This window comes from Drosophila nasuta, chromosome 3 (genome assembly GCF_023558535.2).
Source record: "Drosophila nasuta strain 15112-1781.00 chromosome 3, ASM2355853v1, whole genome shotgun sequence".
Taxonomy (NCBI): Eukaryota; Metazoa; Arthropoda; class Insecta; order Diptera; family Drosophilidae; genus Drosophila; species Drosophila nasuta.
In genome coordinates, this window is record NC_083457.1 from 18111058 (window position 1) to 18132269 (window position 21212).

Sequence of the window (21212 nt, forward strand, 5' to 3'; positions counted from 1 at the left end):
TAAATACTGCAACTTTACAAAGTTTACAACATTTTAATTAATTTTATTTTATATTGAAAACCAAATATAAGCTTTCAACATTATGAATGAAATGAATAAAAACAACTTTAAATTATACCGTCATTTGCATTACAGTAAGTTGCTCCTAGTGAGAATTGCATCATAATTTTTTATGAAAATACCCAAAACATATGTTAGCATATGCATATGCATAAAATAAATTCTTATGCACAAGGTTCTTTAATACAAAAAGTGATTCTTTAAAGAGCGAGCAGTGTCCCGGGAATATAATAAGTATAAAAGCACTTGTGTAACTTGGATAAGTAAATTCCAACTGCCATCAAACGACGAATCCCAGTTCCTCCACTCTGCCACATAACTCACACATTCTCAGCAGACACATGCACAAAGTTTGTCGTACAACGTACATATGTATATATGAATTGTCCACTTCTGCATGCGCAGAGCTTAGTAACTAACTTTTGTCGAGAATATCAAAGTTTTCTGGTTGATCAACGTTCCAGATTGTGACATATTTGATCCAGATGAAAGTTTCACTGAATTTCGTGTCGCAATTTGAGCTACAAGTGTTTACCCAGCTCTTGGCATCAAACTAAATTATTTGCAACTGAAATCGTGAAGCAAATTCATTCAGTTGAGTTGCGTTGGGGGAAAGGGGAAACGTGCTGATAGCTCGCTCACTATCATATTAATGCACCTTCTATTTGACTTGCATATTTATGATGCGCAATAAAAGGATTTTCGGCTTGACATGAGCTGCACATATTGAAATTGTTACATGCTCGAAACGAATTTACGTCACAGAATAAACACAGCATTTGGAATAGGCTACTTGTTTCGTTTTATGGAGGTTCACGCTATTCAACATGACTAAAAGCAAACAATTTGCTATGTCCTGTGGCCTGCGATATTCTTAACGTTGTTGCATAACCAAGTCAACCAAGCAAGGAATTGATAAACAAAAGCACTTGTCCTTTGCACGCACACAATATTTTTCTGTGCAATGAGAATGAAGAATAGAAAACAAGGCACGCTGACAGATTTCGATTTGACGTCAATGCAAGACTAGAATGTTACTTATGTAAATGACAATAGTCGATATGTTTGAATGTCAATGAATGAAGTGAAAACAACCCCCAAGGGTCGATAACTGCACTCAGCTCTAATGATGCTCATATTTAACGTGCAATAATTCACATCCGGTTGATTAGTTTGTTTACAACTCACACACGGTGTGTCATTAAATTGCCCAAGGCAATTTGTCAGGCTACTTAGTTATTTTATGCCAGTGACAATAGTTTCTTTACGACCATTTTATTGCTCTCCCACATGTTGTCATCTGTTTGTCGCAGGCTTTGAATATCTTAAGTGAAACAAACAACCTGAATCGCACAAGAAATTCCCAAAATTCCCAATGGAATTCCAGAATATCAAAATACCAAACTAGTATGAGTTATATCAATTTGAAATGCTCAACCAACGCATACTCTGTAAACTCTTTTCTGTTGTCAGTCGGTAAAAGTTGAATCTTTAATTTAGTCGAGACTTGGCTTAATCGGTCAGGCGGTAATCTTGAACTAAGTTTAACCCAGTAAAAACCGTTTGATGGTGACAGGGTATAAACAATAACTGAAAACACCTTAAACAAAAGCCCACACATTTCTCGCATGCGCCAGGCGAATAAATTTGTTAACAGCTTCGGGCAACCGTAATAATAGCAACAACGACAACCACAAAACAAAAAAACTGATGATTTGCATTGCAAATATCGAATCGCTCCATTATAAATAGACTGACTTACCTGTAGCTCGTTATCTCTTTTCACTATCTGAACGACGGCTTTAATTATGCAAATTGTTGGCGCCAGCAAAAAGTGCTAAACTGAAAGAGAGTGAGAGAGAGAGAAAGATGATAAAAAACAAATAACACGCAAAACCGTTAAAGAGCACATGAGAAATCACTGTCTGACAATCATTTATCAATTTGTCGTATCATTCGAATAAGACATTTAAATATATTACGACTTTATTGAAACAAACAGGTATAATTACAAAGTTCAAGTTCAATTCGCAGTTCGAGGCCGACTGAATGATTCTCTCTCTTAAATTTAATTCTTTAAATTATTTCATGAATTTGTAAAAAATGAAGTTTGAACAAAAACAAACTTTATAGACAAACAAACAAATTGTTGAACTTAATTCTGTGATTCTTGTGCTTATTCATCTAGTAAAACTTTATGATTTCGACAGACCATTGAACGAGTAATGAGGACAAGTGCATTAACCTTATGAAGACGAAAATGACAATGCGAATTAGATACACATCTACACCCAATTATTCTATTCCCGAAAGTATTTGTTCAAAAATGTTGCATTGTTTTTTATGGGTTAAGAGAACTTTGGAATGAAACAAAGCAAAACTTGAAAAGACTTTGACCCAAAGGCATAAGCAATCTAATTTATCAAAATTTATGAACAACAAATCCAAATTCATCGTCTAGGCGTAATGAACTTTAACGCGTAGAAAACGAAAAAACGTTGTATTAAAGTGCCCCAAAAAGTATGCTACCAACTTCGTTAAGCTAAAGTGAATCAGGATATATGGGAGAAGAAGAAGTGCATATACAGGGAGAGAGATTTCTGAGTTGTTAACTTAATTCAAAGCATTCGTGATTTCGTCGACTTATAACCGCTTCGTGAGTGGTATTAACTTTGCTAATGGAAAAGTTGGCACCCGTTAAAAGAAACAACGCAAAACTCAACCAAGCAGACTGCCGATGACCATGTGTGTGTGTGAGGATGTGGTGAAGTGTATGTGAGGCTGAAATAGACAGAAAGGGGTGGTCACAGGTTGCCACCACAGGATGCGTGTGGCTGTGTGCGTGCACACTACATTGATTTTTATTTCATTTAAGGATTGTTGAGTCCCTAGTAGCATCGCCATTGGCATCAACATCAGCTTCAGCTGAGCAGACGCAACATTTTATGTATGCTTTGGAGGAAAGAGTTCTTTTCCGGTATTTGAGTCGTAAGACATACAAAATGTTGTCCATTGGGGCGCGCAAATCAAATGGATGAACTCCACCCATATGGTAAGTATGGTATATGTTGGCTATCGACCTTTTTACTCACATCTATAAAGTAGAGAAGCAGAAAAAAATGTGCTGCCTAGGCAATGACATCGTCAGCACAATGTCACAGACACATCCAGCTTTACGATATCAACTACATCATCACATAAATACAGAAAAAAAGTGTATAAAAAAGAAGAAGCCTAAAGCAGCAAGAAGTTTATCATAAAAGGCATAACAATTATACGCAGTGATAGAGTCGCCGTCTCCGTCGTCGTCGTAGTCTCAATTTAAGTAGCTCTTCGCTGAGATAATGGGCTGGCTGCTGGGTACTTAGACGTCCGAACATCGCCTTGGCCTTCACATCATTATCAACGTCATTGTGGCTATCATCATTCGAGAGTGTTTAAGCTGCGGCATTAAATTAGCATAATCACATCATATCATCGCATTGTAATGTCAGCAGTCAACGCGGCCGATGGCTATGGCTCAGGGTCAAGGATCAGCAGGCGCATTCTCTTATTCTCAGTCAATTGTCAACAAAGGCGCACAGCACAAGTTCGAGAGCAAAGCACACACACATCTTAACATATGTGCAGTTACAGTTATACTTCAAATATCCCAGAGATAATCTCGTCTTACTACTGCATTAAGTTCTTAAGATATTTATAGATGCTCATTATCTGCTTATTTTGCATTTCAATGATTGGTAAATGCTTCCTCAAAGTGGATTTTGAGACTCTGTGTGGCAATTCATATGCTTGATTAATTGGAAATGGCTTCGACTCAAATGAGAACAATATTAAGTATACGAGGAGTTGGCTGTTGTATTGTATTGACGAGAGATTGTCATAGCAACTATTTCAAACTTTTTCAAGCACCAACTGCTTTAAAATCAGCTTAGCACACGCTTCACAGTGTAACTGTGTTGTACATAAATAGTAAAAAGAAAAATAGTTAAGCGCATTACAACAAATTGAAAGTGAGTATAAAACAAATTGCAGATTTTTCCTAAGCATTCAAGTGTTGCACAGTAAACTCAGCTATAAAATATTTCAATGCATACTCGAACGCTTGCACTAAAGCATCAATCTTTTCAATTTGATTTCAACACTCGATTTCTATCGAAAGAATTTTTCATTAAAATTAAATTTTGCAAAAATAAATTTATAAGTTCTATGGTCAGCTTTAAGAAGTGCAAACATAAGATGGTTTTAAGAGTTTCAGCATATTTTGTAAGCTTACAAACACTCAAGTGAATTGCTGAACATATTGTTTGTATCTTCATAAAAATATTCCGCATAACTTAATTTATACGAAAACTGAGCTCGGGCTTAACCTTGAGATGCAAGGCGACAAAAAGACTGACGATAAGATAGAAAACCACAATTTTGTTGCGGGTTTTGTTGTCACACACATACTAAGACACTAAGACAAAGGCAACACGCTGATAAAAGCAATATTATTTGTGATTGGTGATTTGTTTTCCTAGTCTATACCCATGCCTCAACATAGCTAAAAGGGCATGTCATATTTACCCAACACATGCTTGTGTTTGTGTAAAAGGAGCTTTTATTTCCCCGCGGAATACTTCAAATATCAATATTTCTGCGTACGCAAATCGAGGAACGGGTGTGTCCTCCGTCGAATCCCAGTCAATCGGATTGGTTGACATTCAGTTGTTGTTCTGTTTGGGAACTCACACACGCAACGAAAAGAATAACAAAAGAGGTGTGGCTGCTTTGTTTTGACAAATGAAACCATAGAGAGGAATGCGGTATCCCATAAATCACAGGAAGCCCTTTCTTCCGTTCCGTTCTGTGTTCCGCTCTGTTTTGTTTTGTTCTGCCGTCAACTGGATGCGAATCATTAAACGTCTCCATAAGTCATATCAAATTTTTTGAGCTCCACATTTGATTTGTCCAGCTACACATGTCACTCTCAGCATATACATCAAACAAAGGCCTCACACCTTTTCACCTTTGTTTCACGCCTTCTGACCATGACATTCCCCCCAAACTTATTTGCACTCTGTTTGTGGATCTAATGAAGCGTAGTCCAATACATTTTATGTGTGCCAATGGCTGGCCAATATTGTACTTGCAATTATATAAATTGGCATTTTTATCGCCATTGGTAAATAACAAACTAATTTAAAGGACTCTAAGCGTTTTATGACTGTATGGGCGTGATACCATTTATGGAGTCCAATTAAATTTAATTTGATTGACCTTTACCGAAGATTCTGTTATATTTATAGAACATAATACCCAATTTGGGAATACCACAAGTTCTTACCATAGCTCCCACGTATTAAACAATGCGTATTTGCATTTGGCAGCCTTCAGACATAATTCGGATCACTGAGTTCTGAATGGAGAAATTACAGAGGCTAAAGTCATTGTTTAATAATGCAGTAAACCACGCTCACGTTCTGTAATCGCAATCGATTGAATGTGCTCTTAATACCTTCAGTGCTTTCGGTTGATTACAACGAGGCACAAACTCAATAGGCTCAATTATGTCACGTCATTGGGGAATCGTAGCGACAAACGCATTATGCATTATATAAAAACATAAATAATAAAGTGCTCGCAGAGTGATTAAAATAGGGCTTTGGCTAGCAGCTGAGTCAAACACCAGTCAGTCACATCGATCTATGCCGTGGCAAATGTCAATTCATTTAACGTTCATTTATTACGTTTTAATTTATGCAAATTAAAGGTGGTTGCTGCTTCCTCCAGCAATAATTTGACACATCCTGCGCAGTAAATGCAAATGACAAAGGCAAAGCCAAAGGAAACCAACATCTGGCCTTGTCATGTTAGCAGCTATTGTTTTTATAGACAAGCTGAGTATGAGACGCAAAAGCTGTTATTAAAATTCAAGGCAAAGAAGGGTTGCAAAATCCATCACAATCAGCCGATGGATGATTTAATAATAAAGGAATCATATATATATTTATTATATTATTGATATTGTCTATTGTTATTCAGCTATGATTATAAAAGTACGGCATACTGAGTGCTCCTTTGGCAGTCTGGTTGGCTTGACAGGAACTTTTATTGCATTGAAAAGATTACACACTCTACTGGGTTCAGTAAATTAAGCGAGAGATTTTAATTGCTGCATTCAAATGCAAATTGCAGACCAAACTCAATTAAGCTTAAGAATAATGTAATGGAAGCATCCCAACTACAACTACAACTAAAGGCTTCAGCTACAGCTACAGCATCAGCATCAGCTTCAATTAATTTTGTCTGACGCGAAGTTCACAGACTTAGAAGTTCACTTAAGCACAAGCAAATCTCACAACTTTTCATTCAACTTAATTTAAAGTAAGCAAAAGCTTAGTCATATAAATACGCTGTACATATTAACAAAGCAGACTTTATAAAAAGGCGAATATTTATAGTGTAACTACCCGACTGCTTCTATTCTTGGAACGGGGTATTAACAATTAGCCAACAATTTGATAACAGCTGTTGCCAAGTCCAATCCAGAGCTCTTATCTGAGCTAAGCGGCTATTAGCTGAATGAAAGAAAAGCCAGCATAACCATCACAATTGCGACGTTTTTTCTTTTACGCTTACTTACTTAAAGCCATTGTGCTCAGCCACAGACTAAAGTGAGATATAGGAAAAGAAACTGCCATAACCCAGGTCGCTTCACCTACTTACTTTTTTTTCAGCTTTCATTGAAAATTATGCAAATGGTTTAGATTGCGAATAGAAGTGCTGAGAGTCAGGGAATACGATAGAAGCAGTTTCAATGAGCGCAAATGGGGATAAAGTAAAGTTTTTGTTGTGGATTTTGCGTTTATATACGAGTTTATACATCCAGTATAATCATTTCTATACCCGCTACTCAAACTGTAGAAGTGTATTATAACTTTCTGCATCCCTCAAATGTATGTTACAGGTAGAAGAAGCCATCTATGTATATACACAGCTGCGAACTTTGCAATAAGCGTTCAAAATTGAAAAATACTATTATTAACACAACTTCTGGCGAAATAAAGTTATAATATAATTCAAAATTTTTTCATTTTGGGAAACTCAACGTTTTATCTAATATAGATAATAACAACTAATGGACGCTTATTTTCATTAAAATAGCAGTGTTAAGAGAAAAATATAATAAAATTTAAAATAGCTTTAAAATAACTTAGTCCCACTAAATTACAAGTTGATTACTACCTCATATGTATATATTCCTAATCAGCGTGTACAGCCGAAACAATAAACCCATATCTGTCTATCCGTATGAAATACTGGATCTGAGAGACACTAAGAGAGAGGGACCAACAATTTTTTCGACGGCACTCGGAACAAGTGCACGCAGATCAAGTTTTATTTAAGAAATTTAAGATTTAAGAAATACTTTTACATACATATTATATATAGAAAAAAACCCCTTCAGGACAAGAGGACAAAATGTTTTTTTTACAAATTGGCGAGCTATGTAAAAATATCGGACACCAATTTTCGGCATATTTTTTTAGTCACGCAATATTTTATCGAGGTGAAATTTAAACGAAGCTCATCACTGCAAAAATTGAAAATAAAAATGCGTGCAAAGCTATGGAAATTGCACTGCGGATTTTTTAAAAACCATTTCACTTAAATTTTTTGGTGATTTTGATCGCTCACGTATTTGGTTACATTCTGCGCAGTTGTTTTGCATCAGAGTGGGCCACCCTAAAAAATTAAAAAGTTGTGAATTTATTTTTCATTTTTATGGAAAAACTGAATGACTGTGAAAATGGGGCATTAGTTGCTTTGGCTGACAATCTGGTATATTTTCTACACTATGGTATATTTTGTATGTAGAAATATATCGATATACCAAATATAGACTTCAGTATATTTGATTATTTTATATATTGTTTATTTTAATACTGTTTTTATTAAACATGGTTATCGGGTATCTCATAGACGAGCACACTCAATTGTAGCTTTTTTAGTCGCTTTTTAAGTTTTTAAGTTGCATACCTGCATCAGCAGCAGGAGCAGCAACGACATAATCAACAGCAAATACCGTCAGCATCAACATAATCTCGTGCTTTGGCATTTTAACATAATTTTGTTTCATTTCATTATTTTCAAGTGTTCGGGTGCTGAAAGCTAGGGTTCTGTGCGCTTTTCTAGCTGACTCACATAGCACACAGCACCTTGAGCATCGCCTCTTTTCAGAATGTTTGTGTTTGTTTCGATGTTGTTGTGTTACACCATTAAATATATAGCCGACAAGATTTGTTCGTAAGACGACAATTTCTAAAGCTCTTTCTTAGTCGTCGTACCTTGCAACCTTGTTGCCTGTTGCAAAATGAATGCATAATGAATGAAGCTTGAGAGTCAAAGAGCCAAGTGGCCAACTTGGCATAGTTTCATTGAAATGATTTTCCATGCATTGAATTTTACGCCGTACATCAAATTGCATTTAATTTTAAACTACATTTATCTTTATTTTGTATTAGGTATTTCCTCTTCTCTTCTCTAATTTAATAAACGAAAAATCTTCACCAGCTTTAATGCGATTTAAGACATTATTTTGTTATGTGCCCACCTAATGGGACACGTAGCATCGCCATCCATTTTTTATTTTACATTTTTTTGTGGGTTGGAAGCATCCTGAATAAATATGCATAGCATAAAAACTTGAACAGGTTGTTCACTGCGAATAAATAGAATTTTTTTAAATTTATACAAATAAAAAGTTTATTTTTGTTGAAAAACACGTGGCAACGAGGGTCGATCAATAAATATACGTGCTGAGAATGAACACGAAGGATTTGCTCAAATATTTATTTCTAATGAATACAAGTTCTTGAGTTCCTGTTAACTTGTGTAATTCGCTTTGCTTTAAAATCTAATCAAAGTTGGGTAAACTTTGCAGCTTATAAACTTATTCAGAATGTCGAACAACTTTAATAGCGAAAATTCCCTAAAAATATGAGCAGTTTATTTGGCAGAAAGCATATTTATTAAGTATTTAAATATCACATTTTATGATGCAATAAATTATTTCAAGATATAGGTAAATAGAAGACTATTTTTATGAATTTTGTTGATTCTCACTGAAACTGTATCTTATTTAGTTTTGTGCGTTTCCGCTCAGCCTCCAAAACGAAGTCTACTTACTCATTGACCTTCGCATATAGTCTTTGCGATACTTTTGTGGATTGTGTACACTGAAAATCTTTAAGCACACACACACACAGCACAGCACAGTAAATAGTAAAAACAAACAGATATGTTTACAAATTAATTTCGAAAAATTCTTTAAGCATTCTTGAGCTGCATTAAATTGTGATCGCCGAGGGAACAACAAACGAGTATGAAAAAATAATTACTCAGACCATTAAGCCAATGAAATTTTTTATTGATACGTCTCTCTTTCACTCTTGATCTCACTCCCGCAATATCTTTCTCCGTCTCTTCCATATGAATCGCAAACTATCAATTAACACATGTGTATGTGGGCGTATACGTAATCTTTATTTATGATTATTTATCAATTTATCTCAGCCCGCTGTCACAGTCGGCGTCATAAACATATCTCAATTGCGTTCAATTTTAATATGTTAACCACAGAAATTTTCACGATATTCGCTATATTTTTGAATGGCATCAGCCACACGCGGCGAACAAAAGATTCAGACTGAAATTTATTCTCAACAAATTTTACGTTTTCGATCTTTTCTTTCTGTGCTTTTCCTTTTATTTTGACATGCGCTGCGAAGTGTTTTTGGGGGAAGAGAAGATGAATAAAACTTTTGAAATTTGCATTTAGAACATATAATAAATGACCAAATGGCAATGGCAATGGTAACAAGTGCCAACTGTCAGCTGCTAAGTGGCATGTGGCATGTGCCGCAGGGCCATTAAATGCTGTTTCAACTTTTATACGAACACGCTTGTTTAGTTAATTAATAGCTCAAGATACAAATTATTAAAGTTATAATGAGTTGTCCGAAGCAACATGGCAAAAAAGGAAAGACGATGAACGACGAACGACAAACGACGAAATATGCATTCAAGATCAACTTCGTCAACTTGGCCAACAAATTTGGCTAAAGTTCATTTCTGGCAGTTGACTTTTGCCTCCTGTGATTCTGATGCCTCAAGCGAAATCGTGATGGGTGGATAGATGCTAACTTTTCTATTATGATAAACATGGCCAATTCAATTTAGGCTGTTTATTGGGCATCAACAGCGCATAAAGAGTCTAGACAAATTATAGTAAACTACTTGTATACAAAGAGAGGAACAAATCTAGAATGAAAAGTACATTGCAAATCTTGACATACGATTTTTTCGATCTTAAAATTAAAATCTTGATATAAGGTTTTTAGCTTTAGACTTTAGACTTTTATGTTGAAACAATCTTAAATTTCAGATTTTTATGCTAAATTTACATTTTAGGATAGAAAACATCTTATTTTAAGATTTAAATCTTGATTCAAGAGTTTTTTTCTAGATTGAAAAGAAGATTCCATATATTGATTTAAGAACTTTTCGATCTTAAAAAAAAACTTTGTTGTTATTGTTTCTTAAAATGTTAAAATTCAATTCCTTTAAAATTAAACTTAATTTTTTGTGTTGCTGCTGTTAGTTCAGCAAGTAGTTTTTTGTATATAAAAATAGAGAAGAGAGTTATAATTTCACTGACATAAATAACTGTCTAAAAAATATACATAAAAAAACGTTATCTATTCCTTTTTTTATTTTAAATAACCTAAATTTAAGATTGTTTTGGTTCAATTTTGAGATTTTTTTCCTTCCTGAAACAAGATGATAACCGTAAATTTCAAGATAGTGCAATCTAGAATTTTTGTAAAATTTTTAACGTGATTTAAGAATAAACCTTCTTGGTTTAATTTTGACATCATATAATATTGATTCCAAATATTATTCTTTTATCACGTTTTTTCTTCATGTGTAAATATAAATAAGTCTGTTTCTTTGCTTTATTTGAATGATATAAAGTTTACTTTAATATTAGAAACTTGTTATACAGAATTATTGCCAACAGTGAAGCAAGCACATTTTAATATTCTCAGGAGTCAGTCAATTGTTGAAAGATAATATCCCAATTTTCCTTTCGTTTATTAACTTCCTTGCTCATTTTGTAGCAACTCCAACCAAAGGTTGAGTACATTTTTACAGGATATTTTAGTGTCCTACAACACTTAAGTGTTAGATTTGCCACCACTACTTAAATTGTCAACTGTCATTTTGAGGTCTTGACGACCTTCATCATGCGATTGCCACTGCGATGGCGATGGCGATGGCGATAGGCGAAAAGCATGTCGGAAGTGTGAAATGTCAGCTAGCTACATAGCTTGGAGACTGCAGGAAATAAGTGTGGGTACAATTTTGATTAATTTATACACGCACACAAAACGAAATGAAGCTGGGGCATTAGAGGTATTGTACTGTAAAATTAATTGAATTTTCGTAGGTTTATTTATCAACTTTAATGAGCGGCCAAGTTGACAGAGAGAAACAAGACCCACCGCTGTGTGCCATAATAGCTTCAAAAAAAAGCTGACCCCCAAAGGCAAATAACAGTTGAAATAACTGTCAATAGCAATGGCACATTAATAAGCTAAGAAATATTACCATATTAGATTTATTTGCAGATTGTAGACTAACCCAAAAAAGAAAAACTTTACTATACGAATTCCAACTAATTCAGGACTCGAGCCAAAGTAAATATTTGACTTTGACCGGTCAAATATGTAAGTAAAGGTAAAGTCCGCACTTTAATAAGCACAAGTGTGTACGATGCCATAGCTTAATGTCTGCTCGCAAAGGTCATAAAAATACACACCAAATGGGAGGCAGGTGTATTACCACACAATAGCTGAAACAGAAAGCTGTGGCTTGCCAACCAACAGTCGCAACAACAGCAAAAATATCAAATAAGAGCGCTGTGGTTGCGGATAGCTCGAAGAGCAAATATCCTCAAAGCTCCTAAAACACGATAGAATTAACTTTTTTTTTAATAAAACTAGGGATCCCAAAAAACGGCAGGCAAAAACCTTTTTTTTTAGAGAAGAAATTTTAAAAGTAAAAAGAATATAAAAAATATAATTTTACTAGCGACCCGTGACAGCTTCACTGGTGAAGAATATGTAAAAACATCTATTCTTATGCTAATTTTGTTTATTTCTATTCAAACAGATAGTTAAAACACATTTAAGTATTACACCAGACTAGCAAAATACATAATTAAACACTTTGGTATTTTAGTTTTATAGGTTCTTTACTGTCAAATGTAAACAATAACAAATTCCGGAAGAATGCGCATAGAACCGACTCACTTAACATTAAAGTCGATATCAGTTCCGATTTAATATTAATATATATTTATATATTTATTCGCCAATCGAATAGGACACCTTTAAAGTCGATCTTCTATTGTATAATCGAATATCTAAGCTAAACGAAAACATCTAGGAACATCATTGTTGTTTTCTTATTTCGTTTATATAAATGTAGTAATTTTTAAAAAAATTATAATAATATTCATAAGTAGTAGGTATACGAAACACATTATTGAACATTAAATTGTGAAATTCTTACTTTGCACAACCTGAATAGGACACTTTATCATCATTGCACAACTTAAATAGAACATTTTATCATCATTGTATCATTGTGGATTTTGCTATGCAATTTCCAACAATTTCCAAAATTAATTTCACTGCAAGGCATTATAATACATAACTTTTTTTTTTGTTTTGCCATAGGTGCAATGTATAGATAGTATTTCCCATGAAATAAATTTAAAGAAATTTATATTCTGCATCTGCAGCACGTAACAATAAGCTGGCTCTGTGGTAATCTTTGTAGAAAATTTAGAATTATTATTCTACTTTTTTATTATTATTATTATTATTACAATTCTCTTGCACATTCAATCACACTTGTCATGCTAAAAATTTGTTAAATTTTAATGTATTAATGTAATGACACAATTATCATGAAGTTCTCTCTTCTGATATTTCTACCGCCAAATGAGGTTATTTGAAAGCATGCATTATACAACTAGATCTTTGTTAAGAAGTGATTTGGTTCTAATGATGAACCAAAAAACCAACAATCGCAAAGGCTGCGGCGAAAGTTGAAAAGCAGGCAATCTAACCCTGCCACTTTTTATTAAAATGTATCGTTAAAATCTTAGCGACTTGAACAGCTTGAACGATAACTCTTTTATTGTGGAGAAAATCAAGGTGAAAGTCAAATTACAAAGATGCTGTCTGTTGACCATAAAAACCTTCTTAGCTGATACTATCGAAGGACACGGTAAATTGCTGTTATTCTTCCATGTTTATACCATGTTTGTAATCACTTTTAATGGGTATAAGGAAAGACAGCTCAGCAGTTATTCCGGTTCTAGTGAAACGTGTCTACCGAATACACAAATACTTTCTCACCCTTCGCTCTCCTCCTCCACTTGAGCGGAACTTGATGGAGCATGAACATAAGCCGTGGCATTAAATACAGCTTTTGTTTTCTAGTTATTGCCGTTGTAAAATGCAACAGCTGTTTGCAATATTTCTATCTCAAATGGGGTCAATTGAATTGAAGAGTTTTTTGCATCGTGCAGCGTGTCAATAACAAGCGCAAGAATATCTTGCCCAACATCGCTAAAGCTCTTTACATAATGAAGCTGGGGACTTCGGAGTCGGCCCCAAAGTGATGAAGCGATAAGCTCTGCGAAGAATTGATAACAACCGCAGGCTTATTAGTCAATGGACTTACATTTAGCCTCACAGCTGAGGCAGAGCCCAAGCGGAATAATAATTGAATTCAAAGCAACCAAGTCGCAAATCTTTTGTCCTTTGTTAGTATGTAGAAGTAATCTTGCGGCAGTGGACGTGACGGGGCTACACTCAACTGAAATCAATTACCCTCGGACCGCAGCATTAAGTTCAAAAGATGTCATTAAAGGACATTTCTGAATAAATGTAACTGAAACAGAAATGTAACTGTTGCACAGGATGAGAGCTTGGAGCTTGTCCAAGAGGCGCGAAATTGAATTGTTCTTGTAAATTGGCACGTGGCTTTAGAATCGTTTATTTTTGCTCGGCTCTCAGCATCATTTGCGAATGTATATTATTTTTTATTTGCGACTGTCACAATTTATCTTCATTCACGTAGCGACAAAACGGAGAACGAAAGAAAGACCGCCGCTCCGGCATCGTGCCTCAATTAGAATGGGCAAGAGGTCCTTTCCTCTGCATGCGTATATATATCAAATTGATTTTCCACTGATCCCAAAAGCAAGCCCATTTAACTTGTGATTGCTGACAACGGACTGGTAGACGAAATCGAGTAGGGGGTCAAAGCATATGCTCCACACTTGGTTTCATTTCAAAATGCCGTTCATAAACTGACAGTTTTAATACCACATTTGCTGGTCCCTTTTTTTTGTTGGTCGATCCTTTTTTGCGCTTTAAAAGGACCGAGGCCGAGAGTCGCATTTGGAATTTTGGTCACGTCTGCATTTATGGGAATTCAAACACATATTCGATGCATGCTCATAAAAATTTTAGCCCAAGTGTCTGATGAAATTTGTTACAACTATTTCAATACACATGTTTCCCTCTGACCGCTTTTGTTAAATGTGTTGACAAACAAGCATACGTTAAAATAGTGATGAAGGTATGTCGCATAATAAAGTCTTGTCTTTCAGACATCTCGCTTCAATAATAAATTGGTCAATGTCAATGTCGAGCTTGCTTCTACTCAGCTTCTGCTCTTATAAATACAATAAAAGACTGTGCTTAAGTTTGGGATATCTTAGCGTCGAACATTTTGAGGACAAGAGTTCGATGAGTTCGTTTTTGGGAAACTTAATGTCCACTGACAATCACAATTGATGTGGGTAACGTTTGAGCTTTACAAATTATCCCCAATCGCATGCAGCACATGCGGCGTATGCGTAATTTTCGAAATCTTTTGCTGTCACTGGCTTTCGTCAAGCAAATGCATTTCTTTTAAAGTTTCTTGACTGTGCGCAGCACTTAATCGATGCCAATGGCCTTCGCATTGACTTAAGAATGATGTGAGCAGTTGCCATTAAAAATATAAAGCCAATCAAGTGGCAACTCGTGACAAAAGTCAATTTTTTTGAACGCATTCTTTGCTGACTAACGACAAACATTAATGTCCTCGACATTTATTTACTTTTATAAAATAGGGTATTTTGGGTTGGGTTCTAAGTTAATACTAAATATATTAAATGGGTTTGAAAAGTTAACCGTATGAATACCTAGATCTCAGAGATTATAAATGATATCAATTTAAGTATTAATACACCAAATTTTTTAAGCATATACTATAGATAGCCTTTGGCATATTTCAGTATTTTTGTGATATTCTATAAGAATAATAATATACAAAATATAGCTTTCAGAATAATATTATAAGAATAATAATATACTAATCGAAGAATTTTAGTAGTTTATAAAAAATAATTCGTCTAATAATAGGGTAACTTGTTGTCGTGCACTCCCGACTAGAGCATTCTTATTATTATTTTTTTATTATCTTCCGCCTTGTGCTCAAACACTAGAAGGAATTACAATTATTTTTTCCTCCACATTCATTTTGCCAAGTCATTTAAAAGACTTGAATGCTCATTTAAAGGCTCGAGGGCGCCGTTCAATAAAAAATATATTAAAAGTTGAAATGAGAGAAAGATTTTAAATTGAGGCATTTTAACTTTGTAGCCCATTATAATAAATATAATGTTATTAGCAATTCAAGTAAAGCAGCATCTAAACTCACAGGAATTTGAAAAGCAGATTTCCAATTTCCTTACTTCATCAAATTATTCATTTTTGATTAACATTTATGAAAATTAAAAAAAAAAAATCATTTTTGTGATTAATAATTCTATTCGCTAGAAATTTAAAACAAAAATAGAATTTAATATTTTAATATCGAAAATTCTAGCTAAATATTTATCAAAAATTAAAAATCTTGTTCGCTAAACTTTTTCACAACTTTTTTCAATTTAAATTTTCCATGTTATCAGTCATTTCCAAAGTGACAGCTGAGACAGCCAAATATAATTAACAAATTGAAGCGACGATTTTGAGTGACAAATTCCAAAAAGCAGGCAACGAAAAAAAGACAAGTACAAGTGCTCAATGATATCTTTTATAATGCGTGGCACTTGACGAAGTGTTTTAGCTGAATCAATAGCACCTGCAATAATAGAAGATGACTGTGTGTGTGCGTATATTTTAAAGAAAAAGAACAATGAACCCACAACTTCTCATTGAGTAATTTATGTGCAATTCGAGGTGCAGACGGCTAGACATTTAATATGAAAAGAACGCACCACGCAGCAATAAAACACCGCAAAATAGAAAAAGATCAGAAAGGAAAAAACGCAAATTAAATATACAGATAAAAATTAAGAGAGTGCCAACGAAAAAATGAAAGAAAAGAAAAGTCCAGCGTAAAACCAATAAACAGAATTGCACCCTTCAAAAAGGAAACTTGGCAAAAAACAAAATATATATGTATAGTATATTAATTCCAGCCATAGAAATCTGCAAGCATTTACATAAACTCACGTCCGAACAGGGAACGTGGGCAGGCACTGGGAATTTAGTTGTCGGCTGTATTTGTTGAAAGAGGCTGGCGAAAAAGCAAACTTTTGCTGCCACTAAGTGAAACATGGCCAAGTGCACCGAAAGCGTAAACTCACAGCAAACATAAACACAACTATGGTAAAAAGGGGGAACAACAGAACCAAACGCCTCGACTTCACTTTTGGCGGTTTACGAGTTTTCGCTGTAGATAAACACACTCAGCTACAGATACAGATACAACAAGGAAGATAGCTACAGTCGAGTGTGCTTGACTGTGAAATACCCAATACCCATTTTTAATAAAAGCAAAACAGTGTTAATTTAAAAATATACCATATTAATACACCTTAAAAATACAAAAAATATACATATAGCTATAGTTGGTATATTAATATAGTACCACATGCAAATGATGATAGCAAAAGTAAAGTATTCTTTTTAAATATACCAAATTAATATATCAATATACTACAAATTTACCTAATATTTGGTATAATGATATGCAAAATATACCTGATTGTTGGCCAAAGCAGCTAAGACCCAAAGAAAATGGGTATTTTTTCCTTACAAAAGTTGTAATTAAATAAGTTTAATTTTAAAATATACCACATTAAGATACCTCGAAAATATTAAAAAAAAAATACCAACAAAGTTGAAATATTGATATAGTATGTAAATTAATGAAAGCAAAAACAGTGAAGTATTATTTTAAAATATACCGATTTAATATACCAATGTAAAAAAAAACTTAAAATATGATATGATCTGCAAAATATACCATAGAGTGCAAAACACACCTGATTGTTAGCCAAAGAAACTAATAAGTAAGCGTTTTTGTCCTTACAAAAGTTTTTATTATATAACTACTAGCTTCAAAACTACGCTTGTTATTCGATTTTTATCGGTTTTTGTTATCGATAAATCTGCGCGCAAACATAACAAGTTTTGTTGGAAAATATTACATCTTTATTTCTCATAATCACTAAGATCTAGAAGTTCATACAGACGGACAGACAGACAGACGGACAGACAGTCATGGCTATATCGTCGGCTGTACTTTATAGGGTCCAAGATGCCTCATTCTGTCTGTTACATACATTTCAGGGAGGCACAAACTTATAATACCCTTCTATCCTATGGGCAGCGGGTATAAATATAAAGAGATACAGATACACACGCACACATAAAAAAGATATTGAAGCACACAGTCACTGACATCTGTTGGCAACCTCAAAAAAGCGCCTTCGAGAATTGTTTATTATTTGTATTTAAATTTGTATTTACGGTCTCGTTGAATACCAGCAACATTTTAAGTAAAGTCGCACTTTTCAACTGTATTTTTCTGTTGAGCTTTTCTTCCGGGCACAAATTGAAGACACGCGCTTTTTAATTAAAATTAATAATGCAAATGCTCGCAAAACAACAATTCCAGCAGCTCTTCCATTCCATGTTCATTGTCTTTGCGCAAATGTGAAATGTTAAAACTCTGACATTTACGAAAATTCATTTCCACAGTCAACTTTTCATTTCCCCGGCATTTCGCAGATTAAACCATTGCGAAAAGACAAACACGATTTAGTTAATTAATTCATATTATCTGCCAGAGTTACAACTCAAAAATATATTTACCCTTTGCTTTTATTATTTTGCCTTTTCCCTTAACCAGATGTTCGCTTTCGAGTGTCATCAAATTACCATGCAGAAATTGAAGTAATTTGATAAATTGAATTATTTCGAATTGAAGCACAACAAAGTTCAATCGGGGAACACAATTACAAGAGTGTTTAAAGGAGGGTTTATCACTTTAATAAATTGTTCACATATCTTGTTTACAACACGAATCGTATTAAATTCGTGTTTCAATTTAAGACACTTCAAACATTCTTCGATATATTTGGCTCGGTTATTATTGTTTTCGAAGTAAAACCACAACATAGATTTAGTTTTAAGTATACTTATATAATGAACTTATATTTTCATTACACACATTATTATTGGTACATACAATAATGATTACAGTCTTTATGATTCGCTACAATTTTGTAAATAATTATTAAATAAATACTTTAATATGCCAAAAAACAAACTTACAAATAGGCATAATTTTAACTCAAGGGAATATTTTCAATGTAAAGGTATATCGATATACCAAATATAGCCTTAGTGTTTTTTTTAGTATATTACTTTGGTATATTTTAAGAATAATATCCTCACAGTCGAGCTCACTCGACTGAAGCTTTCTTACTTGTTTACAAAATAGCTGAATTAAAAATATTTTGACTAAAGAAATTGTGTGTACTTTGTACAAAAATACACAAAAATTGAATGTATATATTTAATCATTGAGAAACTATTTGCATACTCTTAGTTTAAGGTAAATAGAGCAAGTGTTCTAAATGAAAAAATTTAATTCCAATCAGCCACAAAAATTTGTGCTAATTTTAGCATACCGAAAATTGTAAAACAAAACAATGTTTGTAGAAATATAATCTCAGCAATGCACACATATGCAATTATTTTTACAGGCAAAAACGGTAAATGTGGTTATAATCAATGCAATGCATTTAAACTTTTTTATTCCAACTAATTATACATATCCATCAAACCATTCTCAATTACATTATCAGAATAATTGACCAAAAATTCAATTGCCAAACTCAGACAACACACTTAAGCTTAAATGGAACTACAATTAAAATATAATTCATAATTTACATATGTGAATTTGAATTGCAATGCTATAAATTACATGAATTTGTAGTGCATTTGCTAATGTCAAATATATAAATTAAATTGTGAGGCATGAGAGGTAGAATTTAATTTCCAGTTATTGCCATAACTATATCATTTATCAAAGTGTTTTAGTTTACTCACACCACATTCGAAATGAACATTTGAACGTCTGTGGGTTATTTATATATAGTTTGGTAGCTATAAAACTCATCTGAAACGGAAACGATAATTAGAATCGACTCGAAAGGAGCATGGATGCGTGGATGGCAATTTAATCACAAGCATTTCGAATGATATCCGCTTCCCATTGAACTTTGCTTGACTGTGAGTATGTGTGTGTTTGTGTGGGAGTGATGCGATATAAAAGCTATCTATCTATCTGACTTGCGAATCGGCTAAAAGGCAAAATGAGACATGCCAAAACATGCCAAAAAGCTAATTAGCTGACATGGCGTGGTCAATAAATTGTCTACTTTCTTCACATAAATTGGACACATAAATAAGGATCTTTTTTTGACCAAATGGGCAAAAAGAAGGCGGAGCGGGAGATAGTCTCGTGTTTTGTTGGTAATAACTGCCGGCAGCATGCGAGCAGCATGAATATTTAATAAATATTACCATCATCACATAATATAATGAACTAACTTCAAATGGTGTTCGCTTTGTGCTTTGTCCCCCAAACATGGAAGTTTTTCTTCTTCTCATCATATTGACAAAATATTTTATACATTTTAATAAAATACAGCTCGCAGTGACATTATTAAAAAGTTTCCAGCTGTGCGCGACCTCCCAAAAATTCTGGCACCAATTTGAGGCTATAGGGCTATTATCCTGACACAAATAGAAATCTTGCTTATTTTTTTGTGCATTTTTCATATTTTCTTCATTCAAGATTAATTTGTTTTCAGTTTCGCATTCCCAACACGTACTGTCTTTGATGTGTTAAAAACTGCCATCAGAGGCTTTATAAATTATGTTTGCAACCATGCTGACGTCAGTTTTTTAACTAACTCACACATGTGATACGCATATACACTAAAAAATCCAGTTACTAAACTCAAGAATATTCGTCTTAAAAATTGTGTGTATTTAAAGAAAGACCACTTGAAGAACAAATTCTTAAAACTGAGAACATTAGACTGAAAAACGACAATTCTCAAAATTATACCAAAAATACTAGATTTAGGTTAAAAAATTCTGATATCCATTGAAATTTTTATAAAGTTTTTATCTAGCTTTGAATGTTTTGTTCATAACTCAGTTATTGAAATGTTAAAGTAATATAGTAAATAAAAGGTAAAAACAAAAAAGAACAATAAAATAAAATGTAAAATTTTGTATGATCTTTTCATACAATTTTTGGACTTAAAACTATAAAATATTTTTCTTCTTATCGGAAACTTGGGTCTTATTTCAAATGTTCTTAAAATGAAGATGAGTTTGCGAACTTTAAGCTTTTCGTGTTCTTGACGCACTTCTTAGACCAAAAGTCTTAGTACTAAGACCAAAATATTGATTTTAGAACTTTTTTTGGCGTGGAACATACTTTAGTGCCTGAGTATGTCGAACCTGCATATTAAGAATACTTTATTGTTAAGCTTGGAGAGCAGCCGCAAAGTTGCACGCTCAATTAAATTAATTTCATGCTGTGGTTTCCTTGGAAATACTTTATGTTTCTGATGGCTTGTTTGTAACGTAAACTACAAAATATTTGCTTGGGTTGCAATTGAAATTGCAGCTCATATTAAATTCATTTATTTATTTGAT

General features: G+C 33.7%; 2 protein-coding genes across 4 annotated transcripts in view; one reads left to right on the forward strand and one right to left on the reverse strand.

Moving 5' to 3' along the window:
- The window catches only part of LOC132793199 (uncharacterized), a 190339-nt gene that overhangs the window by 103150 nt on the left and 65977 nt on the right, over positions 1–21212 (forward strand). The window lies entirely within an intron of this gene.
- The window catches only part of LOC132793206 (G-protein coupled receptor dmsr-1), a 45680-nt gene that overhangs the window by 21081 nt on the left and 3387 nt on the right, over positions 1–21212 (reverse strand). For 2 of the 3 annotated variants that reach the window (XM_060802937.1, XM_060802935.1), the window contains exon 3: positions 1823–1902. The exons of the other annotated variant lie outside the window; for it this stretch is intronic. The gene's annotated coding sequence lies outside the window, so the exon portion shown is untranslated. The remainder of the gene's footprint in view (positions 1–1822; positions 1903–21212) is intronic. 3 annotated transcript variants of the gene reach the window in all.